This window comes from Ascaphus truei, chromosome 4, assembly GCF_040206685.1.
Source record: "Ascaphus truei isolate aAscTru1 chromosome 4, aAscTru1.hap1, whole genome shotgun sequence".
Classification (NCBI taxonomy): Eukaryota; Metazoa; Chordata; class Amphibia; order Anura; family Ascaphidae; genus Ascaphus; species Ascaphus truei.
Window position 1 is genome coordinate 283,376,774 of NC_134486.1, and position 16,475 is coordinate 283,393,248.

Genomic DNA, 16,475 nt, shown 5'->3' on the forward strand with positions numbered 1-16,475 from the left:
TCCCCTGTCTGTGTCCCAGCTTCTTCTGCTTCCTCACTGCAGCACACAACAAGGTATCTTTCCTCTCAGGGAAAGCTGTAAGCCTTATTGGCTCCCTGGTGTCAGGTGGCCTGTCTGCCTCTAAGCATTCTGGGGGCTGTAGTCCTCCATGGCCCTCTTTCCTATTGGGGCCGCGTGCGCGATCTGTAATGGCTGCCACTACTGTCCGCTGAGCCTGCGCAACATTGTAATGGCCGCTGCATCGCCCTAACTGCACATGTGCGACTGTGGGCTGTCCCTGCACTACGGAGCACCTCTGCTGCCACTTCTCCTTTACCAACATGGCCGCCGTGTCACTACTGCGCATGCGCGAACCTCCGCGACACAACCAAGATGGCGGCGCCCTGCCTCCGAGGCCGCCGGGAGCCCCCGCAGCAGCGAGGGTAAGGGGGACCAGGGAGGACCCTGCTACATACACACACACACACACACACATATATATATACAGTATATATATATATATATATATACAGTATATATATATATATATATATATATATATATATATATATATATACAGTATATATATATATATATATATATATATATATATATATATATATATATATATATATATATATATATATATATATATATATATATATACATACACTTAGTTAAGTTATGGTGGGTAAAAAAAAGTGACAAAAACCCTCCACAGCAAAGCATATAGCAAATGGAAATATTACTGTACAGTATGCTCATTTGCATGTCTTAGGCAGGTCTGCAACCCCTCCTTTCACCATTATCACCCAGCACACAGCACTTCCACTGCAGCAAGGGATTCTGGGAAATGACATGCAAATGAGCACACAGTGCCACCTTTTGCTTCAAAACCATTTTTAACATGGCTCCCTATAGGCTTAAGCTTGCTGCATGGTCACAGCTTTGAGCACAGCCAGGGTTAAGATGCATAGCCAGTAAACCCACCCACAGACAGCTGTTTCGACCTTAATTGCTTCGACCATGTTAAAAATGGTTTTGTAGCAAAAGGTGGCACTGTGTGCTCATTTGCATGTCATTTCCCAGAATCCCTTGCTGCAGTGGAAGTGCTGTGTGATAATGGTGAAAGACGGGGTTGCAGATCTGTCTAAGACATGCAAATGAGCATACAGTAATATTTCCATTTGCGCTATATATATATATATATATATATATATATATATATATATATATATATATATATATATATATATATATATATATATTATACACACACACACACACACACACACACACACACACACACACACACACACACACACACACACACACACACACACATATATATATATATAAACACACACACACTGCCTTAAACTTGCCTTGGAAAATCTGGGGCTATAACCAACAAGATCCAGGTACATGCTGGGTACATGCTGCATACATTTCAGTGACATTTCTGCAGAGACTAATGGCCCATCGGATTAACACAGCAGGGGTCCCTGGCAGTCCCGTTCAGTTTGAATGAGACTGCCAGGGACCCCCGCTGTTAATCCGACGGGCCATTAGTCTGTCTGCAGAAATGTTACTGAAATGTTGCAGCATATACCCAGGATGTACCTGGGTCTTGTTGGTGATTGCCCCAGTTTTGTTTTAGAATACTCGTCGGCACTACAGTATATTCTTAACTGTCAATAATTTAGCACTAGTGGGTGGTGAGTTTCAGAGAAGCATGGATGTCAGGGGGAGGATGTGGCTTTTACTCACCCAATTCTGAGCTTTTTGTTAAATACCAAATAGGTACTTTTAACAAAAGGAATCGGAACAAAAATACAAGTGGATGCACTTAGATCAAAAATATTGTATGTTTTAAAAAAAATGTAAGCACTTGAAATAATGAATGTACTGATACAATCTTGAAGTAGGCAAGTTGGGATTTCCATCCATGGATTGCTTGCTGGCTTTGGTTGTATAAAACTCCTTGTGTTGTTTCCTCTTTCCCTATGGACTCTGGGGTTTACTTCAATTGACTGCCATTGAGCTCAAACAGCTTTCATCTTTGATACATCGGTGGTTTTTTTTTTTGTATTTACTGTAGTGCCGACGAGTATTCTAAAACAAATCTGGGGCAATCACCAACAAGACCCAGGTACATGCTGGGTACATGCTGCAACATTTCTGCAGACAGACTAATGGCCCATCGAATTAACAGTGGGGGTCCCTGGCAGTCCCATTCAACTGAATGGGACTGCCAGGGACCCCTGCTGGGTTAATCCGATGGGCCATTAGTCTGAAGAAATGTCACTGAAATGTTTGCAGCATGTACCCAGCATGTATCTGGGTTGGTGATAGCCCCAGATTTTCCAAGGCAAGTTTAAGGCAAGTTTTAGACTACAGTACTTGTCGGCGCACCTGTAGTTTGTTGCTTATGCTGCCTACTTTATTGGATCTATATCTAGATATACAGTTGTAGCAACAGCAGTGGGAGAATTCTTGAAATTAAAACAAACAGTGAGATACAATCTGTGACTTGATCAAGCTTTGCATGTTTGTTTAATATTATTTTCAATAAAGTGAGGCAAACCTTGACACATTATAACAAATAACTAATGGACAATGTAAACATGGAGATATTTTTTTTATATATCCTGAAACACAATGTGAAATAGTTTGCTTTTGTTTCTGAAAACACAAGGGGGCCTCAGAGAAGCAGACAGATTACTGTGAGCAACCAAGCAACTGAGAAAAGAACATTTCCCACCGCATTATTTCCATGATGAGAAAGACAGTACATATTTTTGCATTATTCACCCATTTCTCAAAAACACCCACACAAAATCTTGTGGCAAGTGTAATAAAGAAATCAGATTCATCCACTATTCCGTCTGTGTGCTTGGACCATTTTCCATTTTCAAGAATCACAACAGAAAATATAGTGGATTTATACAAATGTTTTGCCAGATTCTCTGCAGATTGATCAATGTAGTGGAAAACAAATGTATCCAAAGAACAAGGGGAAATTCAACAGTTTTAAATATTTTGCCATTTTTTAAATTTAATCTTTTCATATAGTCAAAAAAGCATAATTGTAAATGCATTCAATGATTACTCTGTGGGGTGTGCTACTAACTTATTAGTGATATGCAACCCAAACCACAAACATTAACCTTATTCTGATAGTATGCCTACAGCCCCACCCCCTCCCAGCACTGCCCACAATTTTCAATTTGTCCCAGTATCCAAAGAGGAGATTACACAAGTGCTCCTCAAATTAAAACTAAGCAGCCAATGTGGACCTGATTTACTGCAATCTAAGTTCCTAAGACTTGGTGCCCCATCCATTGCCAAACCAATTGCTTCCATAATCAACTCTATTCTGGCTGCAGGCCATATCCCTAAGACCTGGAAAACTGCCAGAAGTGTCCCTCTCTTCTCCCAATACTATCCAAAGTCATGGGAAAAATGTGTTCACTCCCAATTAAGTGATTACTATACCAAGACAAATTTCCCTAGCCAATTCCAATCTGACTTTCGCCCCAAACACTCCACGGTAACTACCCTGCTATAAGTTTGCAATGAAATCCACTGTGGAATAGAACTGGGACAACTCACTGGTGCAATATTCCTAGATTTTGCAAAGGCTTTTGATACTGTTGATCATGTTATCTTGCTTAACAAATTCCAGTGCTCTGGAATAGGGACGCATGCTTTAAACTGGTTTAATTCCTACCTATCATGTAGATCCCAACATGTGTCTATCTCAGGCTCTAACTCCAACCCCTTGGATATCACCTGTGTTGTCCCACAAGGCTCTGTTCCGGGGCCCCTACTCTTCTCAGTGTCCATCAATGATCTTCCTACAGCTTGTAAGGGAGCTTCAATACACATGTATGCAAATGACACAATTTTATATGCACACAGCCCTAGCCTCTCTGGTTCCCAGATCTTGTAGAATTTGGCGGTTGAATGCCTGAGAAAGGCCGAGAGTCTTTCCATCAGCATCACTTTCCCAATTCTATTTGTCACCATTGCTCTTGTGGGCGGTGACTGGTTCTTCCAGGCTGCCGCTACTGCGCATCTGGCAGCAGTCAGGATATGTGAGATCAGGCGTTTGGTCGAGAAGTCAGCTTCCTTGATTAGTTTGGCTACTATGTATACAGGGGATCAAGTGGGATTGCTAGACAAGTTGTTTCTCTGATAATTTCTTATATCATCCCCCAGTATACAGTATTTGGATTGCCGGACAGCTCCACCTTATGTGAACCATATCTCCGATCTGTCCGCAGGCCCTCCAGTATTGATCAGAGATTTCTAGGAAGATCTGCTTCAGTCTCGATGTTGTGAGGTACCATTGGTAGATTATTTTGTATATATTTTCTTTTGTGACTGTGCAGATGGAGGTTTTGGCCGCATTGTCCCATATGTCCTACCAGTCCTCTCTGTCAATTTTGATCCCTAGATCCTTTGCCCATTTAAGCATATATCTATGGTCTGGGGTGTTCCCTGCATCCTCAATCCCTGCGTAGATCTTTGTTATTAAACCCTTCTTATATTCTGCGTCTTTGCAAAGATTCGAATTTGGGGAGTGCTGGCACTCCCGGCTCTTTTAGGGTAGATAGCAGGAAGTGCCTTGTCTGCATGTATTGGGAAAGGGGTAGATCTGGGGCTTGGTATTTCAGTCTGATCTCTTGTATGCTTAGCATTGTCCCTTTGTGAAAGAAGTCTCCAATCATTCTGATGTTTTTCTCCTTGAACTGATCGAAGTGACCCGATCCTACATCTGATGGGAAGTCTGGATTATTAAAGAGGGGTATAACTGGGAAACATTTGTTGTGAGTTTAAATTTTCTCTTAACCTTAGCCCATATGCTCATGGTGAATTTCTTTGGGCCTAATTCTGGGCTTCTTTGGTCTTGTTTTTTTTTTCTCCGGGCAGCCAGAGAGTCGGGCAGCGGGCTGTTCTTTGAGTGGTTTGACTCAATTTCCACCCAGCAAAACATTGCCGGGTCAGCATTCCATACCATTATTTGGCATAATTGGGCCGCCGGATAGTATCTGTTTATGTCCAGGACTCCCATTGCTTCTGGAGAAGGGGGTAGGAGGGTCAAAACAAACTATAGCTGAACCCCGTTATAACGCGGTACTTGGGGTCCACAACCCCGAGACCGCGTTATAACCGGGATCGCGTAAAAATTTCACCGGCATAGGGACTGTGTGATGTCACAAACATCTAGAAATAAATTTAACATTTACATAGTACACTGTGCACTGTGGCTGTAGAGGATAAATATATTTATAGGGTATGTCTTGTCACACCAAGGTGTAGAGGTAAGAGGTATGGCATTGGTATCAGTATATGGAAGGTCCTGAGTTCAATCCATGCATGTGTATTATACAAAATGTATTAATGTTCAATTCCCACATGGTGTGTGTATGTGTCCGTTAGTCAATAAAGAATTGAATTGAATGTTTAAAAAAAAAAAAAAAGACGCCGCACACGACAGCTGCAGAGGGAGAGAGAGAGGAGAGAGAGAGAGGAGAGAGAGAGAGAGGAGAGAGAGGAGAGAGAGGAGAGAGAGGAGAGAGAGGAGAGAGAGGAGAGAGAGAGAGGAGAGAGACAGGAGAGAGAGGAGAGCACATGGACAGCGAGGAGAGCATGTGGACACAGCCCTATGAAGTGAGGAGAGAGATCTAGATGCCAGTAAGACCTCGTGCGGAAAAATGGAGGTTTTCAAATCGGGAGCCATGCTCAGACCGCGTTATAAGCAGTGTCGCGTTGTAGCGGATCTCGCTATAACGGGGTTGAGTTGTATTTTTAAACACTGGCAAAACTGTAACAATGGTATTTGGGACCAAGGCTACATTTTTCAAGCTTCCAATGACTGAGCTCCAGATCAGAACCAACACTAAAACCACCCTAACATCCTGTTACTATTTTTAAATACTTGGGTTATGGTTTGACTCGCATTTAACATTTGGGATACACATTGATACCCTGACATCCAAAACCTATGCCAAACTAGGTGTACTTAACAGGAACAAATGCTCCCAAAGTCTGCTGGTCAGAAAGCGTATCGCACAGCAGATGCTAATGCCAATTATCGACTATGGGGGCATAGTATACGGCTCGGCACCCCAAACTTGGCAAGCTACCGTCTATCTGAACAAGCTCCTCACCCCTACCACATGCAGCACTGTTATCTGAGATCTGACTCCAAAAGACTGTTCATGGTCCCAAGGTTCAGCAAAGTATCCGTCCGCTCCTCCTTCTCTTACCGTGCACCTCACAACTGGAACAATCTACCGGAGACTCTCACAGCCACCACCAGTCTAAGTTCTTTCAAAACTAAAGCTGTCTCACATTTTAATCTGGTCTGTAACTGTTACATACGCCTATAATATATATTATCTCTAACTGTGCATGCAATGTCTTGTATATAATGCAGATTTTTGGGGGGTCGCGGGCAGTTGTAGAAGTCCTGCGCTCTTCCCCATGGCATTTAATTGAAATGCCGGGGGACCGAGCGAGGCCTTTGCAACCTCTACTTACTGGTCACGTGACGTAACATTATTTGACGGCACGCGAGGTAAGGAGGGGTGGCGCACAACGGAGGAGAGCAGGCAGGGGAGAGCTGCAAAAAAGTTTGCGTGCCCCTGATATAATGTTCACTTATGTAACCATGTATTATTTGTCATCTTAACTCTGTGCCCAGGACATACTTGAAAACGAGAGGCAACTCTCAATGTATTACTTCCTGGGAAAACATTTTATAAAGAAATAATTAATTATTAGATTTCTCCTGCTTTATGTAAGACTAATAAATAACTATTTCCATATACCAAAGCCTTGGAAGAATTACTCTATTTAACAATGTTATTTTTGCATTACCCATTGGTTTTTTAATATGAATAACGTTGGCTGTGTGATTTTGTACTAGAGCACAACTCAAAAAAGGAATGATTATCTCAAACCACTGAGTATTTTATAAAAGGCAGATGATACAGGTGACACAACACAGTGTAAATTGTAAAGCCATAAATACTGATTTCCAGCAGCAAACTTGGAATAAACAGTATATTTATTAAATCATTTTTTTCAGTATTGCTAACCAAGCTAATTGTCTATTTCTGGTTGTCCAAATCCCCATTTTTTATAGAGACGCAAGAAACTGTGAAAACCAATTAAACCTGTGTCAGAGTAAAAAAAAAAAGGACTTGATGCTAATCTGACGATGCTATCTTGACTGGTTGGCAATACTGTATTTTGGTTGCCACTACCGTTTTGAAATCAGATGTAAGGTACAGTAACCATTGAATCTCATAATAAGATAAAAAAATAAATGTTTGCTAGTTGCGACAGATGTAGCACCTAAGAACACAAAAAGAGAAACTTAGCCACACCTCTGTGTTACTGCTGTGGAAAAATGTGCCACCATATAAACAATTAAAAATAACAACTTCTTGTTAGCTAGTAAACTATGCACTGACGGATTATGAGCCATATTTCCTCAATGGAACCAAGTCGTAAGGTGTCACTCATCATGCAGCCAACACAAATGGACTTTAAGGTGCTTTACGGCTTAATCCTGATTAAAGAATAAGGAAATATGGGCCTATTACCCTTATTCTTTAAAATATAATGCTGCCGATCAGGCGGTATCCCACAGAGAACCCAATTGAAGTAAATATATTGGATCTTACAGAATTAAGGCCTATTTCTTTTTATTATGATTCTGGCCTTTCAAGATTTTTTTTATATTACTGTATGTGTATGGATTTAATGTCATTTCATTTTTTGACCTTTGCAAAGTACAGTAACATTTGTTTAGCTCAAAAGTTTTTACCTCGCAAAAAAAAAAAAAAGTAATTTCGTTAGATTCTAGAGACTGAATATGTTGCATTCCAAAATATTTTTTATGCATATATTTTGCCATATTTGTTTATAGTAGAAATGAGATTTCAGTGAGAAGTAGTAAAAATGTGATATTAAGGCTTTTTTTCACGGATGGCTATATAAGAACGACAATAAGTAAAAAGGACCAGATGTGACATGACGTTAATTCTTACACTGCGACTTATCCCTTTCATAGAATGGCTGTAGTACTGTAAATGTGAATTTGATGTTGGCATTAAAGTATACTTGTTGGTGTCCAAGAGTGAAAAAGAATTACAAATATTTCCACCAAAATAACTTTTTATATAAATAATATTGACAAAAAATATGCAGATAGATGTGTAATCTATTGTATAGTGTTATCCACCTAGGCAGGGAACACCCTGTGTAGAAAACCATTTGTTTGAATGTGCCTCAGATGTGCTAATTAAGCAGACAGAACAACATTGTCAGGTGACTTTTTAGGCCTATATAAACCCAGTCAGAACAGCTAGTCTGCTTGCAGCCCATATCCAAGTGGCCCATTATAAGTGGCATGTCTACTGAACAACTGAAGTTTAAAAGGAAGTGGCCCATTATAAGTGGCATGTCTACTGAACAACTGAAGTTTAAAAGGAAGTGGCCCATTATAAGTGGCATGTCTACTGAACAACTGAAGTTTAAAAGGAAGTTCAAAAGAAGTGAGGAAGAAGTGAACACCCCATCTGGCCCTGATTCCTGCATTTGAACTACGCTGGAAAGGAGGATATCATCAATACCAGACTGCATCATTACTGCTGTGATGCTGCCTTTACCATTTATATTTGCTGTGACTTCACTTCTTCTCAAATTATGCACTTCTTTCTACCAGCCTCAGTATGTCTCAAACTCTATTCATATATCTCCATCTCTCCTTCCTTCCCCACTTCTCAGTTCACATGAACTCCTTTCTTACCTGCGTCCTCTGACACCACACAGCAATATCCCCTGCACTAAAAAACACCCCTACAAATCCTCCTCACACATCCTCTTTCTATCCATGCTTCTCCTCCTTGCTTCTGGGGATATCTCTCCCAATCCTGGTCCCTGTCTTATTTCAACTTGCTCTCGTCCTCGCCTCCCACATGCAACTTCTACTCCTTCTGGTGTCAACCCCTCCAACCTCATACCCATCCCCTGCCACCCTCCCTCCTCTCTCCCTTTCTCCTGTGCCCTTTGGAACGCACGCTCTCTTTCTAACAAGTTCCTCTCTGTACATGACTTCTTTCTCTCTCACTCCCTGCTTCTCTTTGCTATAACTGAGACCTGGCTCACTCAGTCTGACTCTGCTCTGGAAGCTGCCCTCTCCTATGGTGGCCTTTCCTTCTCCCACACTCCGCGCCCTGATGGCAGGGGTGGAGGCGTGGGGCTCCTGCTCTCCTCTGTCTGCCATTACCGAACTCTTCCTATTCCCCCCTCTCTTGCTTTTCCCTCCTTTGAGGCTCACACTGTCCAGATCTTCTCTCCTCTCCCTGTTCATGTGGCGGTCATCTATCGCCCACCTACCTCTACTCATCCCCCTTCTGCCTTTCTCTCTCATTTTGAATCCCGGCTCTCTTTCTTTCTCTCCTCAGACTCCCCTGTTCTTCTCCTTGGGGACTTCAATTGCCACATTGATTACCCCTCTCTCTCTTGGGCTTCCCGCTTTCTTTCTCTTACCTCTTCTTTTGGCCTTCAACAGTGGACTGCAGCCAGCACCCACAAGAATGGCCACTACTTAGACCTGGTTTTCACTAAAAACTTCTCTCTCTCCGATTTCTCCATTTCCCCTTTTCCTCTCTCTGACCATCATCTCATCTCATTCTCTTTATCTCGCTTCTCCCCTTCCCCACCTCCATCTACCCCCCGGTTCTGCAGAAACCTGCGCTCTATTCACTTACCTGACTTTGAGTCCACTTTACACTCCTCCCTCTCCTCTCTCAGCTCTGCTACAGACCCTGACAACCTGGTCAGAAAGTACAACTCTGTCTTGTCCTCGTCTCTTGATCTACATGCCCCGCTTTCTCTCTGCCGCCCTCGCCCTTCTAAACCCAGACCCTGGCTAAATTCCCACACGCGCATGCTGCGTTCCTCCACTCGTTCCTCTGAACGCCTCTGGAGGAAGTCTCACACTCTCGCAGACTTCCTTCACTACAAATTTATGCTATCCTGTTTCAACTCTGCCCTCTCGCAAGCTAAACAAGCCTACTTTTCTGCACTAATCAACATGCACAAGTCTAACCCACGCCGACTGTTCTCTGTCTTTGATGCTCTACTCAAACCACCCTCAGCTGCCTCTCCTTCCTCCATCTCCGCTCAGGACTTTGCTGACTATTTTAAGGAAAAGGTGGAATCCATACGGCAGAACATCCCCTCTGTTTCTTCCCCCCATCCTACACCTCTTCCTAACTCTCCTCCTGCCTTCCTTGAGTCTTTTTCCACTGTCTCAGAGGAGGATGTGTCGCTGTTGATCTCCTCTTCTCCCTCTACCACTTGCCCTCTTGACCCCATTCCCTCCCATCTCCTAAAACCTCTAGCTCCTACTATAATCCCTATGCTTACACACATTTTTAACTCCTCCCTCTGCTCTGGAACCTTTCCATCCTCCTTCAAACATGCAACAGTCATACCATTACTCAAAAACAGCAAGCTTGACCCTACCTGTCTTTCTAACTATCGACCTGTCTCCCTCCTGCCTTTTGCCTCTAAACTACTTGAACGTCTTGTATTCTCTCGCTTGCTCCATTTTCTCAACACTTATTCTCTCCTAGACCCTCTACAATCTGGCTTCCGCACTGCTCACTCCACCGAAACAGCCCTCACTAAAATAACTGATGACCTCCATGCTGCCAAAGACAGAGGTCATTACACGCTGCTCATATTACTCGACCTCTCTGCAGCATTTGACACCGTGGACCACCCTCTTCTCCTCCACATTCTCCATACTCTAGGTATTCGGAACAAAGCTCTATCCTGGATCTCATCCTACCTCTCCCATCGTACTTTTAGTGTCTCTTCTGCTAACACCTCCTCCTCCTCTATTGATCTCTCTGTGGGGGTACCTCAGGGCTCTGTCCTGGGACCTCTTCTCTTTTCTCTGTACACACTCTCTCTAGGTGACCTAATAACATCTTTTGGGTTTAATTATCACCTCTATGCCGACGACACACAAATATACTTTTCAACACCTGACCTTACACCTGCTGTACAAACCAAAGTTTCTGAATGTCTCTCTGCTATATCATCCTGGATGGCCCTCCGACGCCTTAAACTCAACATGGCTAAAACAGAGCTCCTCATACTTCCTCCCAAACCTGGCCCTACTATCTCCTTCCACATTACTGTTGGAACTACAATCATTCACCCAGTAGCCCAAGCACGCTGCCTAGGGGTCACATTCGACTCCTCTCTCACATTCGCCCCTCACATTCAAAACATTTCTAAAACTTGTCGCTTTTTCCTCCGCAATATAACTAAGATACGCCCTTTCCTCTGTTGTTCGACTGCTAAAACTCTGACTCAGGCCCTCATTCTCTCCCGTCTTGATTACTGTAACCTCCTGCTGTCCGGCCTTCCTGCCTCTCACCTGTCTCCCCTACAATCTATCCTAAATGCTGCTGCCAGAATCACTCTACTCTTTCCTAGATTTGTCTCAGCATCTCCCCTCATGAAATCCCTCTCCTGGCTTCCGATCAAATCCCGCATCTCACACTCCATTCTTCTCCTCACTTTTAAAGCTTTACATTCTTCTGCCCCTCCTTACATCTCATCCTTAATTTCTCGGTATGCACCATCCAGACTCTTGCGTTCTTCTCAAGGATGTCTTCTTTCTACCCCCTTTGTATCTAAAGCCCTCTCCCGCCTTAAACCTTTTTCACTGACTGCCCCACACCTCTGGAATGCCCTTCCCCTCAGTACCCGACTAGCACCCTCTCTATCCACCTTTAAGACCCACCTTAAGACACACTTGCTTAAAGAAGCATATGAATAGCACTGTGGATATTCTAAACACGATACATAATGCTTGGCCCCCTGCAGACGCACTTACCAGAACTCCCTCCTCCTGTCTCTGTACGTTCTTCCTACCTACCAATTAGACTGTAAGCTCCTCGGGCAGGGACTCCTCTTCCGAAATGTTACTTTTATGTCTAAAGCACTTATTCCCATGATCTGTTATTTATATTATCTGTTATTTATTTGATTACCACATGTATTACTACTGTGAAGCGCTATGTACACTAATGGCGCTATATAAATAAAGACATACAATACAATACAATCCACTGAAATCAGTGGGGTTATTTGAACTAAAGTAGCTGTCCCTACTACCTTATGTTTGCATTTAAGCAGTATTTCCTGTAAGTATTATGATGTTATGTGTTAGCTGAGCTTTTCAAACGTATAGATTTTGAATTGTAATGAAGTGAGAACATCATTATAGACCGTTTCTCCATAGACACTGCATCTTTGTATAAAGTTTGTAATGTCAAATTCTTCATTGAATTCCAAAAGGAATTCCAAAAGTTGGGGGAAAATTCAGCAGGGGACACATGTTAGCAGCCAAGGATGTGATTTTCCAATGGGATGTCCATCCCAAGTTTATATTGATTTTACTGGCGCCAGAGGTGCCATCAGCAATCCAGTCAGCACTGGCAATGTCACAGTATTTCAAGGTTATGTCACACCATTATACTGTATATATTTCAACTAAATTATATGATGCCAGATACAACCATTGGGTTGGAAGTAGAAGACCCACAACTCTTAATTTCAAAGCTTTGTCCCATATGAGGGACACCCATCATTCCCATAACACAGGTTTTTTTTTTTGTTTTTTTTAACTGTAATACAAAATATGGATAAATGGGTAATTCTATGTTGTCCAAAGTGGCAGCTCGGACCATTTTTAGCCGAAAGTCCCTTATGACTTCAATAGGGTTTTCGTTTGCAAATGTGCCAAATGGCGATTTATGCAACATAGAATTCCCCACTTAAAGAGGTCAAGGCCAATTTTGACGACATTACTGCCTTACATAGACTGTGCATGGATTTTTGTTCTTAATTTTAGGCATGCTATGTGGGAATATTTAGCAAAACGTGCCCATTAGCAGATTAGGCAAATTGAATAAATCAGAAACTATTCTCTCTCTGCTATATAGTTCTAATGCAGGTGTTCTCAATTCCTGTCCTCAAGACCCCCAACAGGTCAGGTGTTCAGGATATCCCAGCTTCAGCACAGGTGGCTTAATCTAAAGCGGTCAAAGACACCTGGGCTGAAGCAGGGACTTCCTCCTTCTCCGTCCCCCTCCCCCCTCATTGACTGGCCACCTGTGCTGAAGCAGGGATAGATTAACACACACATTTCCAGCTTGCTCAAACTCCTACACCCACCACATCATGAATATATATTAATGTCAAAAAGAGTGCTACTGAGCATGGCAAATGTATACAAGAGACAGGGGTGCCCAATGCTACATCCAATTGACAAAACATATGGTAATAAGTATAAAGTTAAATACTTCAATAATAATATTTTCTTGGTTATTTAGTTAGATCCTTTGGCCAAAGCATCATAAGCCTGCATACCACGCCAAGGTATAACCAAACTTTGCAGGTCCTAACACTACACTGTGAACCCTTCCTTTTACCTCTGTATGAGGGTAAAGAACCATTAGGTCCTGTTCTTGCAGCAAAGTGAAAAGACCTCCCAAGTTAAAAAGGTGAGGAGGAGTGAGCTTTGGGGGGAAGGTGCTCATTCCTCCTCACCTTTTTAACTTGGGAGGTCTTTTCATTTTTTAATTTTGGTCAGATCTTCCACCATATTAATAAAGGAGGTGGATCTTCCCTGCACGTTTTCCACTTCCATAATGTATTTTTATGGAGTGGCGCCCAAAACAGTACTCAATATTCAAGGTGTGGTCTTACTTAGGATTTATACAGTGGCAGAATGTTGTTGTCTTCCCTTCCCTTCCATCCATCATCTGTTTTATGCATGATAACATCCTATTTGCCTTTGCAGCTACTGCCTGCCATTGAGCACTATTGCTAAGTCTACTGTCTAGAAGCACTCTCAAATCCTTCTCCATGAATGATTGACCTACCAAAATGCATAACCTTACATTTATCTGTATTAAATCTCATCTGCCACTGACTTGCCCAAGTTTCCAATTTATCCAAGTCCATCTGTAAAGAAATAACATCCTATTCTAATTGCACTACCTTACATCATTTTGTGTAATCAGCATAGATGGAGACTTTGTTCTCTATGCCAGAGGTGCGCAAAGTTTATAACTTGCGCCCCCCCCCACCTCCTTAACTCCTGGCTCACACCCCCGGCGTCAAATGACATCACGCGGTCATGTGACGTACCGTTACGTGACCCCGCGCCGGTTACCATGGCGGCGCGTTGCCGAAGATCAGGTAAGAGAAGCTAAAGAGGCCTCACGCGGTCCCCCAGCACTGAATTTAAGTGCCTTGGGGGAAGAGCGTGGGACCTCTGTAGCCACCGCGTCCCCCCCCCCCCCGTGGAAATTCTCCCGCCCTTCACTTTGCGCACTGCTGCTCTATTCCAACCTCAAGGTCATTAAAAAAAGTGGTCCCAGTATACTGAACTTTGAGGTACTCCACTTACAACTTTAGCTGAACCACAAAAAGGTTCAATTTATAACAACTTTCTGTTGTCTATCCTTCAACCAGTTTTCAATCTAGGTGCAAATATTTTCACCCAGACCAATTTCCTTTCTTTTATACACTAACCTTGTGTGGCACCTTATCAAAAGCCTTGCAAACTCTAAGTAGACCACAGCAACTGCATTGCCCTGGTCTAAATTCCTATTTAGATCCTTAAAGAAACTAATAAGATTAGTTTGGCATGACATATCCCTAATACATCCATGCTGACTATTACTAATAATTGTATTATCCCTTAATAAACCTTCAAGTAACTTCCCCACTATTGATGTCAGGCTTACAAGTCTGTAATTCCCCGGTTGGGATCCAACTCCTTTTTCTTACATATACTGTCGCGGCCCCTTTTAATCTCCAACATCCCTGGAAAAATTCGGGGATGTTTTCCGACTCTCATGGGCCTTCTCCGCATGTGACTGTCTCTAAACCAATCAAATTGCGCAGCCTGCCCCCTTTAGTGACATCACTGGTGACCGTCGCTAAAAAACAAATTATAACTTTTGCTGGTGGCGACGTCATCGGACGCGTCGCCAGCACCGTAAGTGCGGCCTTACACATATCTTGTGGTACTCAGCCTCTGAAAATATACATGCAGTACTACAAGATCATGATCACATTTATTTATTCAACATACATTTGAATTCGTCATTGCAATTCTTCATGATCTTTCCGATTTCTGATATTTTAAAGGTGCATTTATCACATCCATAATGGATTATATTTATTCAGATTTGAAAATTAAATTCATCACTACAGAATTATGAGAGACATATACAGTAGGTGCATAGATAAATCCATACAACATACATTGTTTGTGTGCTATATATTTTAGGAGTATGGCCTTCTGGTATTCGTTATACTTTTCTAATCATCTCAATATAATTGTACAGACCTGGTTTTGAATAAAAAGTTTGCAGAAGCTCAGGTCTCATTAAATATTGAGCAAATTCGACATCCTCTCATGTTACTGACAACAACGCTGCCAGGCAGCTTAGGAATTGTTCTTTCACCCCTCCCTACCCACAGTACACAGACAGGAACAGCACACAGACAGGCACAGCACACAGACAGGCGTAATACAAGGCACCTGTTAGTTTGACCTACAAGTGAAGAACATCACTAGCAAGTTATTTCACTGTGTTCAGAAGGCGATCCACTGAACTAGCAACACTACCAGCTCCCATAGTCACACCAAGGAAAACACAAATTCAGGCAATTTTCACTATACACTGATGCAAAAAAAAGGCAGACGTGCCTGAATTTGTTTTTAAGTCACCTCTTCAGTGCACTCAAATATCAGCTGTTGATAGAATTCATATTTATGTGATCATATCACTGAACTCACACACACATCACTGATCTAAAATGCAACTTTAGTGTCAGCAGCTGGGACTCCTGCCATGTGTCGGTGACCACAGCAGCTCCCGGGTCCCCTTTCTCTCTCACTATTCAGCTCCCAGTCCCTCCTTTGCTCCTCTCCTGCCCTCTTACCTGGGTGTGCAGACCGGGCAGGCTCCCCCGGCGTCCCTGAAAAGTTTGGCAGTGAGAGGGAGTTGAGGAGAAGCTGCTGTGCGGGGTGATCAGTGGCCGGGGAGATGTGACTAAAATAGGCATGAAGAGGGGAGGCTGCAGCCCTGAGCCGCGCACACTCCCCTTACTACTAGCAGTGCCTGCAGCTCCCTGCCTGCTGGAGACAGGGGGGAGGGAGGAGAGACAGACAGGGACAGCAGGAGGGAGGGAGGTTTAGCACAGAGCTAGGAATCATGCTAGATAAGTGAAATGAAACAGAGAGAACAGGAAGGGAAAAGGGATCATTGGATACTTCTCCCTATTTATTATAAGGCTCCAAGGAAGTTAGCTTAAAAACCACATTATTTACGTTCCCTGAACCCTAACCTCAAGGTACTTATTGGAAG

At 42.8% G+C, this 16,475-nt stretch overlaps 1 protein-coding gene across 1 annotated transcript in view; it reads right to left on the reverse strand.

Annotated features, from left to right (window-relative positions):
• The window catches only part of POPDC1 (popeye domain cAMP effector 1), a 66,738-nt gene extending 50,470 nt beyond the window's left edge, over positions 1-16,268 (reverse strand). Inside the window, exon 1 of the mRNA XM_075595027.1 lies at positions 16,051-16,268. The gene's annotated coding sequence lies outside the window, so the exon portion shown is untranslated. The remainder of the gene's footprint in view (positions 1-16,050) is intronic.
• Positions 16,269-16,475: the final 207 nt, after the last annotated feature.